The sequence below is a fragment of the Hordeum vulgare genome, chromosome 3H (assembly GCF_904849725.1).
Source record: "Hordeum vulgare subsp. vulgare chromosome 3H, MorexV3_pseudomolecules_assembly, whole genome shotgun sequence".
In the NCBI taxonomy this organism is placed as follows: Eukaryota; Viridiplantae; Streptophyta; class Magnoliopsida; order Poales; family Poaceae; genus Hordeum; species Hordeum vulgare.
In genome coordinates this window covers 392,929,318-392,942,909 of record NC_058520.1, presented here as the reverse complement: position 1 = coordinate 392,942,909, position 13,592 = coordinate 392,929,318, and positions in this window count along the sequence as shown.

Below are 13,592 nucleotides of genomic sequence, written 5' to 3'. Positions count from 1 at the left end.
GTCAATTCAACCACACCTGAAAGACTTAGTATCTGCAACAAAGTTTCAGTAGCAAAGTAGTGTGATAGTAACAGTAGCACCGGTAACAGTAGCAATAGTTACAACAACAGTAGTGACAGCAGCAGTAGTGTCACATCCCTGATCCCCATTAGGGTTTAGCTTGTTTGAGCTCATGTTTTCTTCCATTGCATCTTAAGAATCTGAATTGCACTCAAGGAAGGAAATGAAATCAAAGCAAAACCTCAAAAAACTCTATATTCAAAAGAAAATCAAAGTAGTGACAATTCAATGAATCCAAAATGGCCTTCATAAAAGTTAAATATTTTAGATAAATGTTGAAAACAAGATATCAGGGGTAAAATATATTTTTAAAATGCTTTTCGCATTTTATTTTAAAGTTAAAAGCTACTGAAATCAATTATATAATTGATTTCAGATATTTCAGAGATTTCAAAAATGCTGAAACATTCATAAATATTTGGAAATATTTCAAATAACATTTCAACATGTTTCAAACTAGTTTAGGAATAGTTTGGAGTCAAAAGTAAAACAAAACAAAGTCAGTAAGTAAATAACTGAAACAGAAATGGAAAAAAATGAAAGAAACTTACATGTCGCTCACCTCAGGCCCAGCTCACCCCGACGCCTGTCGTCTTCCTCATGCCAGCGAGCAGCAGGAGGTGGCCGCCGCTCGTTCCGGCGCGGCCATGCACCTCTGTGTCTGCCTGGACCTCCCTGATGCGCTGGAGAGGAGGGATAAGGCCTCCAGGATCCATTCCCGACCTCATCCTCTCCCCATTCGATCTCTCTCCTCTCTTTCTTCCTCGACTGACATGATTGCGAGCTCGAGCTCGATCTAGCCATCGCTCCGGCCGTCCTTCCCCGCCCCTGAGAGTGCTATTTGCTCCGCCTCGTCGAGCTGGTCGTCTCTGCCAAAGGAAAGAAGCCCCTGAGCCCTACATTGCCGGATCCCCATCGTCTTCTTCCTCGGATCGCCGATGTTCACCACCGCCGTTTTCCTTCCTCAGGTCGTCCCCGAGCCCACTTTCGACGCTGCTGCACTCCGTGTGAGCTCTGGGTGCCTTCCCCCTTGTTTCCCCTCTCGATTTCGAGCTGTAGGCCTAGTTTCACCTGAGCCCGACAAGGACCGCCGCGGTAGCTCGTCACCGGTGGCCCTACGGTGGCCGGTTGGACCATCCGAGGCCTGCAATGGCTCCATCTCGTCGCGTAGATGCTCTAGGAGCCCAGCCCCGCGCGAAATGCCCTCTGTTTCGATGACCTCGACGATGGCCGAGCTTCGGCCGTCGCCAAGCTCGTCGCCGACGTCGATTCCGGCCACCCCAGCCCTTGGGGTTTTCTCTATCATGCACGCGTCGAGTGGTCATTCTTCCTCAGGTCTGTGCCGTGCATTTGGTCATCGGAGATGCGTTTTCGACGCCCTCCGCCGTCTCTGGTGCTGCCGGAGGCTCACCGCCGGCGAGATCGACCTCGTCACCGGTGGGTTCTTCCCCCCTGAGCCTATGACAGGCGGGGCCGGCCCTGTCTAATTAAGTTTAATAAAAATACAAATAATTTGTTTAATTAACTTAAACATACACTGCTAGGTGGGTCCTACTGTGTTAATTATCTAATTAAGTTAAATCTAAACTAAAGACTGGCCAGAGTAACTGACCAGTGGGTCCCACTAGTCAGGTTTGACTTTCAACGGCGAGATTGACCTTCTGATGTCATGCTGATGCAATAAAACCTTTTCTGTTTAAAAATAATTCTAGAATAAGTTCAAAACTTTGGAAATTCATAGAAAATTTAATATAACTCCAAATTTGACAAATAATATATTCAAAATGATCAAAAAAATTCAAGGAATCCAATGGTGTTATGTTCATGCATGAAAAACAAAGTTATGGAACATCATTAGGTCAAATACATTAAAAGAATTTGCTAAATTATAATTCAAATGATATTTGAATTATGATTTCAAATCAAGAACACCCAAAGGGTTATGTTAGTCATCTCAAACCATGCTACATTACTTTTCATGCATCATTTTTTTGCATATGTTTGATATTGATTGATTGCTGTTATTCCGGTAGGCTCCGCCCCTCCGGATACGACTGATTATCCAACTGGCGGATATCACCCCTCTGCTGAGCAACAAGGCAAGCAACCATTTTGATCATCCCAATAAAACCCATGTTCTCGCTCCTGCTCTTATTTATTGCACTAGGTCAAAATGCTTCCAATGCTTTACCACGTTAGTTGAACCCACTTCCTTTGCATGAAGTGTCCTTGTCACAGTAAATAGTTGAACCTTGCAACCTAGCATACCTGGTAGATGCTTGAGCCGTGATGTGCCTTATCCTGCTTTGCATGCTATGCTTAGAGTTGTGTATGGTCTGTCATCTGGGTGATGAACAGGACCGTGAGAATGTGTTCAGTTAGTAAAGGTTGTGTGTTGAACCTGATTTGGTAAAGGTACCGGTGAAAGGCTATGTAGGAGTACATGGCGGGTTGTTTCATTGGAACCGTCCTTAGGAACTGAGTTCCGTGTATGTAATCCAAGTCAAGATACTACCACATGATGGGCCGTGAAATATGACCCGGCTCGACTTATTATTCGCCTAGTACTCGGTCCAGGAGTTGCAAGTAGTTTCTGGTGTTTATAATTATGCTTGAGGCCGTGCGTAGCGCTGACCTTAGAGGTGGGCTATGACGCGGTAGGCAGTAGCACGGTGTACCAAGTGGCACCCGTATGGTGGGCTTGGAAACCTGCGCACATCGTTTGGGGCTGTGGCGGAAACCTCGGTCGGACTTCCGTGCGGGTTACCCTCAGATAGGCGATATACATGCACTAAGCATTACCGTGGTTAACGGTCATGGCCGACTCCCTCGCTGGGCTTCCGCTTGAAGGTTGTCGAGGTGCATGACGTGCACATGGCGATAACTGGCGAGAGCGTGTGTGAAGAAGTACACCCCTACAGGGTTATGATCTATTCAAATAGCCACATCCGCGGATATGGACTACTTGGAAGCATATGTTGTTCATAGATAACTATAATGGCTACTCATAAAATTGTCGAGATAAGTGTGAGTGTCGTGGATAGCATTTCCGTAGGGAGACGGAATGATTCCACGATGGAGCATTGTTGTGGTGTTAGTGGACTCGTGTGCGATAAAACATAGTTGTCAAAACTATTTAAAAATGCAAGTTGTCTAGCCAAGAGTCAAATGCTGGCTTTCTGCATGAAACCGCACAACTCCTTGTTGATACATTGCATGAGTAGATAGATTATCCTAAAGTCTTGCTGAGTACTTTTGTACTCACGTTTGCTTAATAAATTATTGCAGATGTTGTTAATGACCCTAATGGAGGGTTCTACCTAGACGTTGACGACGACGAATAGCTGGTTTCCCAGCTATGATCTGGCTCTAGGTTGGGTCTGTAGATAGTCAGACCATGTGCCTTTATGTGACAGCCCGATGCCGACGTTCCACAAGATTCCCCTTTACTTTCCATTTTCGTCGTGTGTCTATTTTCTTTTGTCGCATCATCATCGCATCATGCGCATCAACTGCATTGCATCGGCATCTCCGTTGCCGCCAGTTTTCAAACTTGCATCCGTTAGTAGTTGCCGGTTCTCGTCGTTGTCCGTTCTGAGTCCGACCGCACTCGCACGCGTCCGCAGCATCGTCAAATCCCTGTTTTAAAAAGTGCGCGCAAAACTTTCTCTGATCGGGGTGAAACTTGGCACGCAGTCGTGGTTAGTTATAGCTAGGCCTCCTGTCGAATTTCGTCGCGATCGGAGTCCGTCTGGTACCCGAACGGTCGACCGTAGCGGCACCGTATTCGGTCTACCGTCGGATGTATGTCGGTGTTTTAAAAATTCGTTGTCGCTCCGCCCGTTCTCCCTCTCGTCCCCGGATATCCCCTCTACATGGCCTCGTAACCGTTCCCGCATTCGGAATTAGCTGAATCCGACCGCGCGGTTGAAACCGGGGCGGAATTTCGCTAAACCTAGCCCCCCCATTTGTCTATAAATAGCCCCCGGGTAATTTTAGACACCAACCCTACCCCCCTGCCTCGTTTTGTGCGCCACCTACCCCGAAACCCTAGCTCCCGCAGCTTCTCTCTCCCACCAGCGCCGCCGACCCGCCAGGCCCGACCCAGGCCCGCCTGGGCCCGAGCCGCCGCCGCCCCGATCTGCCCCCGAGCTCCTGCATGAGGCCTCCTCCCTGCCTCCCGTCGCTGTGCTAGAGCCGGCCAGCGCCACCCCTCGCCCTGCCTTGCGCCGGCAGCTCCCCTCGCCGGAGTAGGCCGCCGCGTCCTCAGTCCCAACCGGAGTAGACCGCCGCCGCCTTGACCTCCCGAGCCGCCGCGTTCGGCAGCCGTTGCAGCCGGCTCTTCAGAGCTCCGCCGCCCCAGGGATGGTCGGGTCCGGATCCGTCCCGCCCGGATCCGCTCGCTGCACCTGCGCCTTCGCCCCGCCGCCAGGAGTCGCCGTCGTCGAGCGTGTCCTCGGTTCCGGTCGAGAGGACGAATGAGACGAGGCCGCTCGCCTCGCGTTGACCCCGCACGTGGGCCGGCCCAGCTCGAGCCGTGGCCCACGAGCGCGCTTCTTTCCAGCCGCCGGCCCAGGTTGCCTTCTCTTAAACCGGGCCCAGCCTGAGGTGAGAGCCCCCCCTCTGCGTGCTATTCCCCTCCTTGTGCCCATTTTAGTATAATGCGCCCATGGATAATATTGTCCCATAGGACAGATTTGGCCCGTGTGGGTTTTTACACAAATCTTTTGATTTTAGCATTTCAGGGAATTAGCTATTTTTCAAACGAGCGTAGATTCCAAACCTTTATCGGATCGCAATGTTTTAAATAGGTAACTTGTGTAGTTTCTCGCGTAGGTTACGAATTTACAACTTGCATGCGTGTGTGACGTAGTTTGACGGGCCGAATGCCTAGTTTAGCGTGCTGTCCCAATAGGTTTCGACCTGTAATTATTTTTTCGCGCAAGTATGGATTGCTAGAGTGCCTTAGATAAAATTCCCATGTTTTAGGAACTATTTTTCCGTATACTTTAGAGCGGTCACTCGTATTTTTGCGTGTAGGGATTGCCGCTAGTTTATTTTTCCGTGTATAGGTTATTATCTCGAATTTATGTGTGGCTTTATTTTGTTGTGCAACCCCACCTATTTTATATGTTTTCGGGGTAGAAAAATCCATGCAATTAGTTTTAGCTTTTGAGCAAGTTAGTTCGCGAGATATTTTGCTATGTTGCCCTCTTGTCTATTTCGTAGGATTTATTCCGTGCTCCGTTTGATTAAGTTGTCAACTAGAGATTTGTTCTTGGATGTTTAGTCTAGCCCCTGGTATTTTTAGTTGCAATAGAAATGCATGTTTAGGTGTGGTTCGCTTGATCTCAAGTTGCTAGAAATAGTGCTGATTTTGAGGACCTGAAATATTTCTAAGTCTGGAATGTGTTATATTTTGTTGTTGTTTTGTTTTGCTTCTATCTTGTGATTTGTGGCTCTTTTGAGGTTGGTCCAATGGAGTTAGTTGTACCCCTTGTGTTTCTCTAGCATGCTGTAAATTTCATGCCAATTGGAGTCCTGTAGCTTATGGTTTTGCTGCTGTCAATATTGCTTCAGATCGAAAACTGCACTTTCATGAGGTGTAATTTTCACTAAGTCTGAAATAGTGTGTGAGATGCCATTTTGTGACTTCTTTCCCTAGTGATCCATGATGCCATGCTAGTTGTTGTTAGTTGTTTGTAGTAGTACTTCTTGCCCTCTTTCGTGTCATGCCTTTCTTGAGTTTATCGGAGTTGTGTAGCCCATAGTTGTGGGGCGTAGAAAATGATATGTGGCTGATTTTGGCAGATTGTAGTGATTTCTTGTTTTGCTCGTAGTTTTCGAACCGTAGCTCCATTTTGATCGAGTCCTACATGAAACTTTCTGAGAATCTCGTGTAGTTTCATTTTCTATTGCTTTTTGTATGTTTTGAAGTGCTCGTAGCTGTCGTTGCACACATATTGCATTCAGGCCATCATATCTTGCGGTGTCCGTATCTTTTGATCCGTAGCTCCATTGGAGATGTTCTCTATGTGTAGATTGCTTGAAATGACGCGTAGATTCACGTGAACCTATTTGTTTTTCTGTTTAACAACTAATTAAATGTGTTAATTCAGATCTGGACAGAATTGTAAATTAACATGTGAGGTCGTTTCGGAGGTGCTATATGACATTTCCAACCTCATTTAAAATGCCTAGATAGGTAGTTTAATTACGCTTCACCTCTTGCCATGTTTGACCTCATTTAATATTGCCGGGTAACTAATCGGGATAGTACTAAAGAAATAAACGTGGAGTTTCGTCAATATGCAACTTGTTGCATATTGAACTTCACTTAATGTGTAGTGTTTGATTGTCGTGAATTGTCATGGCGTGACTTGCATGTATTCCGCTGCTCATCCATCATATGTGTTGTGCATCGTGTGGTGCATCTCGTGTGTTGATTCTTGTTTCCGGTTTGCCTCGTCTCGATAGAGTTCCGCAAGCGTGTCGGATTGTGAGGACCCGTTCGACTACATCAGTTCGTCTGCTTCACGGAGTCATTCTTCTTCCAAGCGGGATCTCAGGCAAGATGACCACTTCCCAAGATACCATTACTATCATTGCTATGCTAGTTTTATCGCTTCTATCGATTATGTCTCGTTGCCTACCACCTGTTAAATATTAGCCTCTCAACAATGCCATGAAACCTTCAACCTATTCGACCTAGCAAACCACTGATTGGCTATGTTACTTCTTGCTTAACCTTGTTGTTAGCGTTGCTAGTTGTAGGTGTAGATGCTTCCATGTGATAACATGGGTCCTTGTCATATCACCTTATTTAAATGCTATTTAATTTAATGCACCTATATACTTGGTAAAAGGTGGAAGGCTCGGCCTTTCTAGCCTGGTGTTTTGTTCCACCTTTGCCCCCCTTAGTTTCGGCTACCGGTGTTATGTTCCATAATTGAGCGCTCCGGACACGATCGGGGTTGTTATGGGGACCCCCTTGATAATTCGTTTTAGATTAAAGCTGGTCTGCAGGGCCCAACTTTGGTACTACATTTTCCTAAACACCTAATAAAATTGCATAGGGACTTTCCGGACCCCGAGGATAATTTAATCAACCCCCGGGCCAGTGCTCCTCATGAGTGTTGGTCGCAACTGAGCGATGTCCGGCGCCCCTCTGGTCACCCGGAGGTTTTCCGATCCCGACGTCTAGCTCATCCGTCGTGTCCTGAGAACGAGGTACGCGACTCCTATCGGGATCGTCGACACGTCGGGCGGCCTTGCTGGATTAGTTTTACCTTTGACGGAATATCTTGTGCATCGGGATTCCGGTGATGCTTCGGGTAATCTTAGAGTTGAGTTTTCCACTAGGGAATCCGACGAGATCGCGAGCTTCGTGATTGAGGATTTCTATGCGGCTTGTGGTAATTTGTGATGGACTAGTTGGAGCACCCCTGCAGGGTTAAATCTTTCGGAAAGCCGTGCCCGCGGTTATGTGGAAACGTGGAAGCTTGTTTTAACATTGACTATATATAACTTGAAGTTAACATAATTAAAACATGCCAACTGTGTGCGTAACCGTGACTGTCTCTTTCGTGAGTTCCTTCTCCGATCGAGGACACGGTGGGGTTATGTCTGACGTAGGTAGGTGTTCAGGATCATTCATTTGATCATCTATTGTAACATCCGTTATGCGTAGATCTTCCCCCTCTTATTTCTTGTACTCGTAAGTTTAGCCACCAAATACATGCTTAGTCGCTGCTGCAACCTCACCACTTAACCTTACCTCACCCATTAAGCTTTGCTAGTCTTGATACCTTTGGAAATGAGATTGTTGAGTCCCCTGTGGCTCACAGAATACTACAACACCAGTTGCAGGTACACGTAAAGGTTACTTGACGCGAGCGCATTGATTGTTCATTTGCAGTTGCTTCTTCTTCTTCTTCATCATCGATCTAGGATGGGTTCCAGGCCGGCAGCCTAGGATAGCAAGGATGGACGTCGTGCTTCTTTTCGCGTTTGTTTTTGTTCGTAGTCGGACCATGCTCTTACTCTTGATTAATATGTAATGTACTGTTGTGACTCTGATGTAGCTTGTGGCGAGTGTAAGCCAATTCCATATATATATCTCTTGTTTTCAGTACATGTACGTGTAACGATATCCTTTCTTGCGACACGACGAGATTCGCTTCTATCCCTGATGAGGCCTTCGTGCCAAATGGAGGATAGGGTCGCCTCTTGGGCGTGACAAGTTGGTATCAGAGCAGTAGAGACCTAGGAGCCCCCTTGATTGATCGAACTTGGCCGAGTCGAGTCTAGTGAAAAATTGCTTTGAGTCTAGATATATATCGGAGAGTATGATTCTTTTTTCTCCTCTTCTATGTTGTGGTGAGGAATCTTGACGTAATAATTTACTCTACTCTTCTTCTCACTCAAAAAAAAATTAGGATCACGCAGATATTTTTGGAATCTATATGATGCCGATGTGACGGAGTTCTGTCTTGGTGCCTCCTATCTGCTTTGAGTTTCAGGGGAGTTGAGCTCCAGGGGATTCTTAAGCATATCGTTATCATTCAGATTTCTTAGTATCTCAGAACGAAGGATGTTCGTAATTTGCTTCAATACTAGTACTGGCGAGATAACCCCGATGTCCCTAGTACTGGTGCAGATTGTTCGGGAGTACTGCCATACTTGTATCGTTGTGATCACGAGGGTCTGTGGTAGATGAAGGTCCGAGATTATGGTTGTGTGTTGACGGATGTGATAGATTGCATGACCAGAAATTTCGGGAATTCATAGGTGGGAATTCAAGTAGTTGCTTATAGGACAATCTTCCAACAAATCCTCACCCTTTGTTTTGTTGAACTATGCTAATTCAAGTTGCTTCGATGTCAAGTGGTGATTTCAGATCTTTCCTAATCTGTGTTCTCATATTTTTATGTGAATGCAAATTATTTGCTCAATTGGATCGTCTTATCAATTCTTGTCAACCGGAGTCATCGTATCAATTCTTTTGAACCGGTGTGTTTCTCTCCAAGTGGATTCAATCCTCTCCAATTTTGCAAGATTATTCTCTCATCTTATTTTGGAGTTCATCTCATCTAGCTCAAGTTGTCTTTGTTTTTCCCTGCCCTCCCACCCTTTTTCTCAGTGATTCAATTTTCATCCAAGAGTTTTCTCTTCTTTGTGCCTCCGCTTTCTGTTCTTTTCTCTCTTATCCGGTGTTTCATTGTGAAGATTATCAAGAGATTCGTGTTATATTTGTTCATTCTTGTCATCCTTACCGGTGAATTCAATTCAGTTGTCCGTGTTCATCATATCCTTTTCGTCCTTATAATTCTTTCCTATATTGGAAATTTTTATGAGCCTATCTTGGTATTTATTTCTCTCTTTTCGATCTGGAGCGTTGAAGTTATCTCTGTAGTTTTTCTTTCCAGTCTATTCAATTATTTCGAGGTTTTCAACCTCATCTAGTTTTCATTTCTACCGGTGCAGTATCTTACCTTGTTAGTAATTGTTTCAACGGTGATTTCTTTGAGTGGGCCCATAACCCACCGGTTTTCCCAGGATCTTGTCTGGCTCTTGTAATCATCCGGAGATCTTTAATTCTTTTCAACTATGACGTAAGTATGAATTTCATCAGTCGTATCCCTTCTCCAAGATCTATTGGAATTTAATTCTCATATTGGCTCAACCTTTCATTCTTCATTATTCCGGAGTGTCTCAGTAGTTCTTTGTGTTGTTTCTCGTCATCATTCTTAGCTTGCTATTCGAAGGAGTGTTTCTCTCATTCTTGGTCCATTCTCTTCATGATTCATCGTTTTAGCCTTCTGGCATCATCTTGAATTATTCCCAATCATGATAATATGTTTCTTGCAATCCGGTGCATTTTTGTGTTGTTTTCATTCTCGTTCCTCCGAAGGCCATCATTTCAGAAGATTCTTCATTCTCAGCTTTCAGCTTTCACCCTCAATTATTCTCAATTGTTGCCTCTTCGTTCCTCTCTCGATTATCCGGTGTCTTGTTTAAGTTTTATTTCAGGTGGATCATGATCTCTTCATTCTCATGTATCTCCATTCATTGATGGTTGCCTCTTTTATTTCAATTCTCATCGGCGTTTCTTGCAACAATTCTTCTAGTTTGTGCTCATATCTCTCCTCAATCTTTTTAGAAGAATAAGCTGTATGCTGAATCCGTTGCTTGTCATCAATTAAACTTGATGAAGGATAGCTTAACATAACTCTTATTCTTGTTTCATCAAATGGTTTCAATTCTTCTTCCGAAGTGGCTCATTATATCAATTCCTTTTTCTCAACTGTTATTATCTTTTCTTTTGCGGAGTTTCAAGTTTTCTCAAGAATCTCTTTGTGAGGCTTCATCTAACTCTTTGCAAGGCCTTTAATCTTATTCTTTTCTACCTTCATATCTTTGCATCATTTATTTGTATACGGAGGTCCTTCTTGGTTGTTCATCATCATATCAATCCATTCTTAAGTGTTCTTCAAGATTCTTGTTGGAGAACCTCAAGTATCCTTTCTCTTGCATTTATGTGTAATTGTTCTTCCTTTATCCTTTGAGGTGGTATTATAGCATTCTTGTTAGTGTAGGAGCCTCGAAGAGTTTTCCTTTCAAGAATGAGATAATTAAACCCACCAATTCTATGATCATGAGATATTTTCAACCCATGATTTCTTCATTGAGCTATGTTGGTTTGGATGTCACCTAAAGCTTTTCCTATGGATTGTTGCTATCATGGTGCTTCCCATTAATCCTAGTTCTCAATGTATCCTCTTGGTGTAAGAATTGTTCATATCTTGTTTCTCCCAATCAATCCTTGTTTCTGCTAGTGGCTGGTTGTCACTTCATTAGTTTGAAAGGTTTCCATAAGCCCACTTCTATCTTGTTCTTTTCGTTGTTGTTTTTCCAACAACTCCGTCCAATTCTTCTTGCAAGAATGCTTGGCAAGTTCGTTGGAGTTAGTAGTTGTCATTCTTTCTTCTTTCTCTTCTTCCGTATGAGCTAGTTCCTACTCTATTGTTCCGGAGGCTTTGTGATGTTGCTCTTTGGGTCTATTATCTTGTTATGTCAAGATCATGGTGTTCCCTTGCTCTATTTAGTTGTTTGTTATGAATATTGTCTATTTATTCCATCTTATCGAATTTTTTTGTCCCATTTTCCTACCGAAGTGCTGCCGAAATTTTCCGTGAATTCTTGCTTCTTTCCCATATCATTTCTCATCTCTTTGCAACTTTCAAGGATCGTTGGTTTCACTCGTTTGTCAAAGAAGCGATTAAGTTTACCTCTTGATTTCTCATCCTCTCCCCCTTTCATTCTTGGATCTCGGGGCGAGATCCTCTTGTAGTGTAGGAGAGTTGTGACAGCCCGATGCCGACGTTCCAGAAGATTCCCCTTTACTTTTCGTTTTTGTCGTGTCTCTATTTTCTTTTGTCGCATCATCATCGCATCATGCGCATCATCTGCATTGCATCAGCATCTCCGTTGCCGCCAGTTTTCAAACTTGCATCCGTTAGTAGTTGCCGGTTCTCGTCGTTGTCCGTTCTGAGTCCGACCGCACTCGCACGCGTCCGCGGCATCGTCAAATCCCTGTTTTTAAAAGTGTGCGTAAAATTTCTCTGATCGGGGTGAAACCTGGCACGCGGTCGTGATTAGTTATAGCTAGGCCGCCTGTCGAATTTCGTCGCGATCGTAGTCCGTCTGGTACCCGAACGGTCGACTGTAGGGGCACTGTATTTGGTCTACCGTCGGATGTGTGTCGGTGTTTTAAAAATTCGTTGTCGCGCCGCCCGTTCCCCCTCTCGTCCCCAGATATCCCCTCTACACGGCCTCGTAACCGTTCCCGCATTCAGAATTGGTCGAATCCGTCCACGCGGTTGAAACCGGGGCGGAATTTCGCTAAACCTAGCCCCCCCCCCATTTGTCTATAAATAGCCCCCGGGTAATTTTAGACAGCAACCCTACCCCCTGCCTCGTTTTGTGCGCCACCTACCCCGAAACCCTAGCTCCCGCAGCCTATCTCTCCCACCAGCGCCGCCGGCCCGCCAGGCCCGACCCAGGCCCGCCCGGGCCCGAGCCGCCGTCGCCCTGATCTGTTCCGAGCTCCTGCCCGAGGCCTCCTCCCTGCCTTCCGTCGCTGTGCTGGAGCCGACGAGCGCCACCCCTCTCCCTGCCTTGCGCCGGCAGCTCCCCTCGCCGGAGTAGGCCGCCGCGACCTCGGTCCCAGCCTGAGTAGACCGCCGCCGCCTTGACCCCCCGAGCCGCCGCGTTCGGCAGCCGCCGCCGCCTCTTTAGAGCTCCGCCGCCCCGGGGATGGTCGGGTCCGGATCAGCCCCGCCCGGATCCGCTCGCTGCACCTGCGCCTTCGCCCCGCCGCCAGGAGTCGCCGTCGTCGAGCGTGTCCTCAATTCTGGTCGAGAGGACGAGGGAGACGAGGCCGCTCGCCTCGCGTTGACCCCGCACGTGGGCCGGCCCAGCTCGAGCCGTGGCCCAGGAGCACGCTTCTTTCCAGCCGCCGGCCCAGGTTGCCTTCTCTTCAACCGGGCCCAGCCTGAGGTGAGAGCCCCCCCTCCGCATGCTATTCCCCGCCTTGTGCCCCTTTTAGTATAATGCGCCCGTTGATAATATTGGCCCGTAGGACAGATTCGGCCCGTGTGGGTTTTTATACAAATCTTGTGATTTTAGCATTTCAGGGAATTAGCTATTTTTCAAACGAGCGTAGATTCCAAACCGTGCATCGGATCGCAATGTTTTAAATAGGTAACTTGTGTAGTTTCTCGCGTAGGTTACGAATTTACAACTTGCATGCATGTGTGAAGTAGTTTGACGTGCCCAATGCCTAGTTTAGCGTGCTGTCCAAATAGGTTTCGACCCGTAATTATTTTTTCGCGCAAGTCCGGATTGCTCGAGTGCCTTAGATAAAATGTCCATGTTTTAGGAACTATTTTTCCGTGTATTTTAGAGCGGTCACTCGTATTTTTGCGTGTAGGGATTGCCGCTAGTTTATTTTCCCGTGTATAGGTCATTATCTCGCATTTATGTGTGGCTTTATTTTGTTGTGCAACCCCACATATTTTATATGTTTTCGGGGTAGAAAAATCCATGCAATTAGTTTTAGCTTTTGAGCAAGTTAGTTCGCGAGATATTTTGCTATGTTGCCCTCTTTTCTATTTCGTAGGATTTATTCCGTGGTCCGTTTGATTAAGTTGTCAACTAGAGAGTTGTTCTTGGATGTTTAGTCTAGCCCCTGGTACTTTTAGTTGCAATAGAAATGCATGTTTAGGTGTGGTTTTCTTGCTCTCAAGTTGCTAGAAATAGTGCTGATTTGGAGGACCTGAAATATTTCTAAGTCTAGAATCTGTTATATTTTGTTGCTGTTTTGTTTTGCTTCTATCTTGTGATCTGTAGCTCTTTTGAGGTTGGTCCAATGGAGTTAGTTGTACCCCTTGTGTTTCTCTAGCATGATGTACATTTTTGTGCCATTTGGAGTCCTGTAGCTTATGGTTTTTCTGCTTTCAATATTGCTT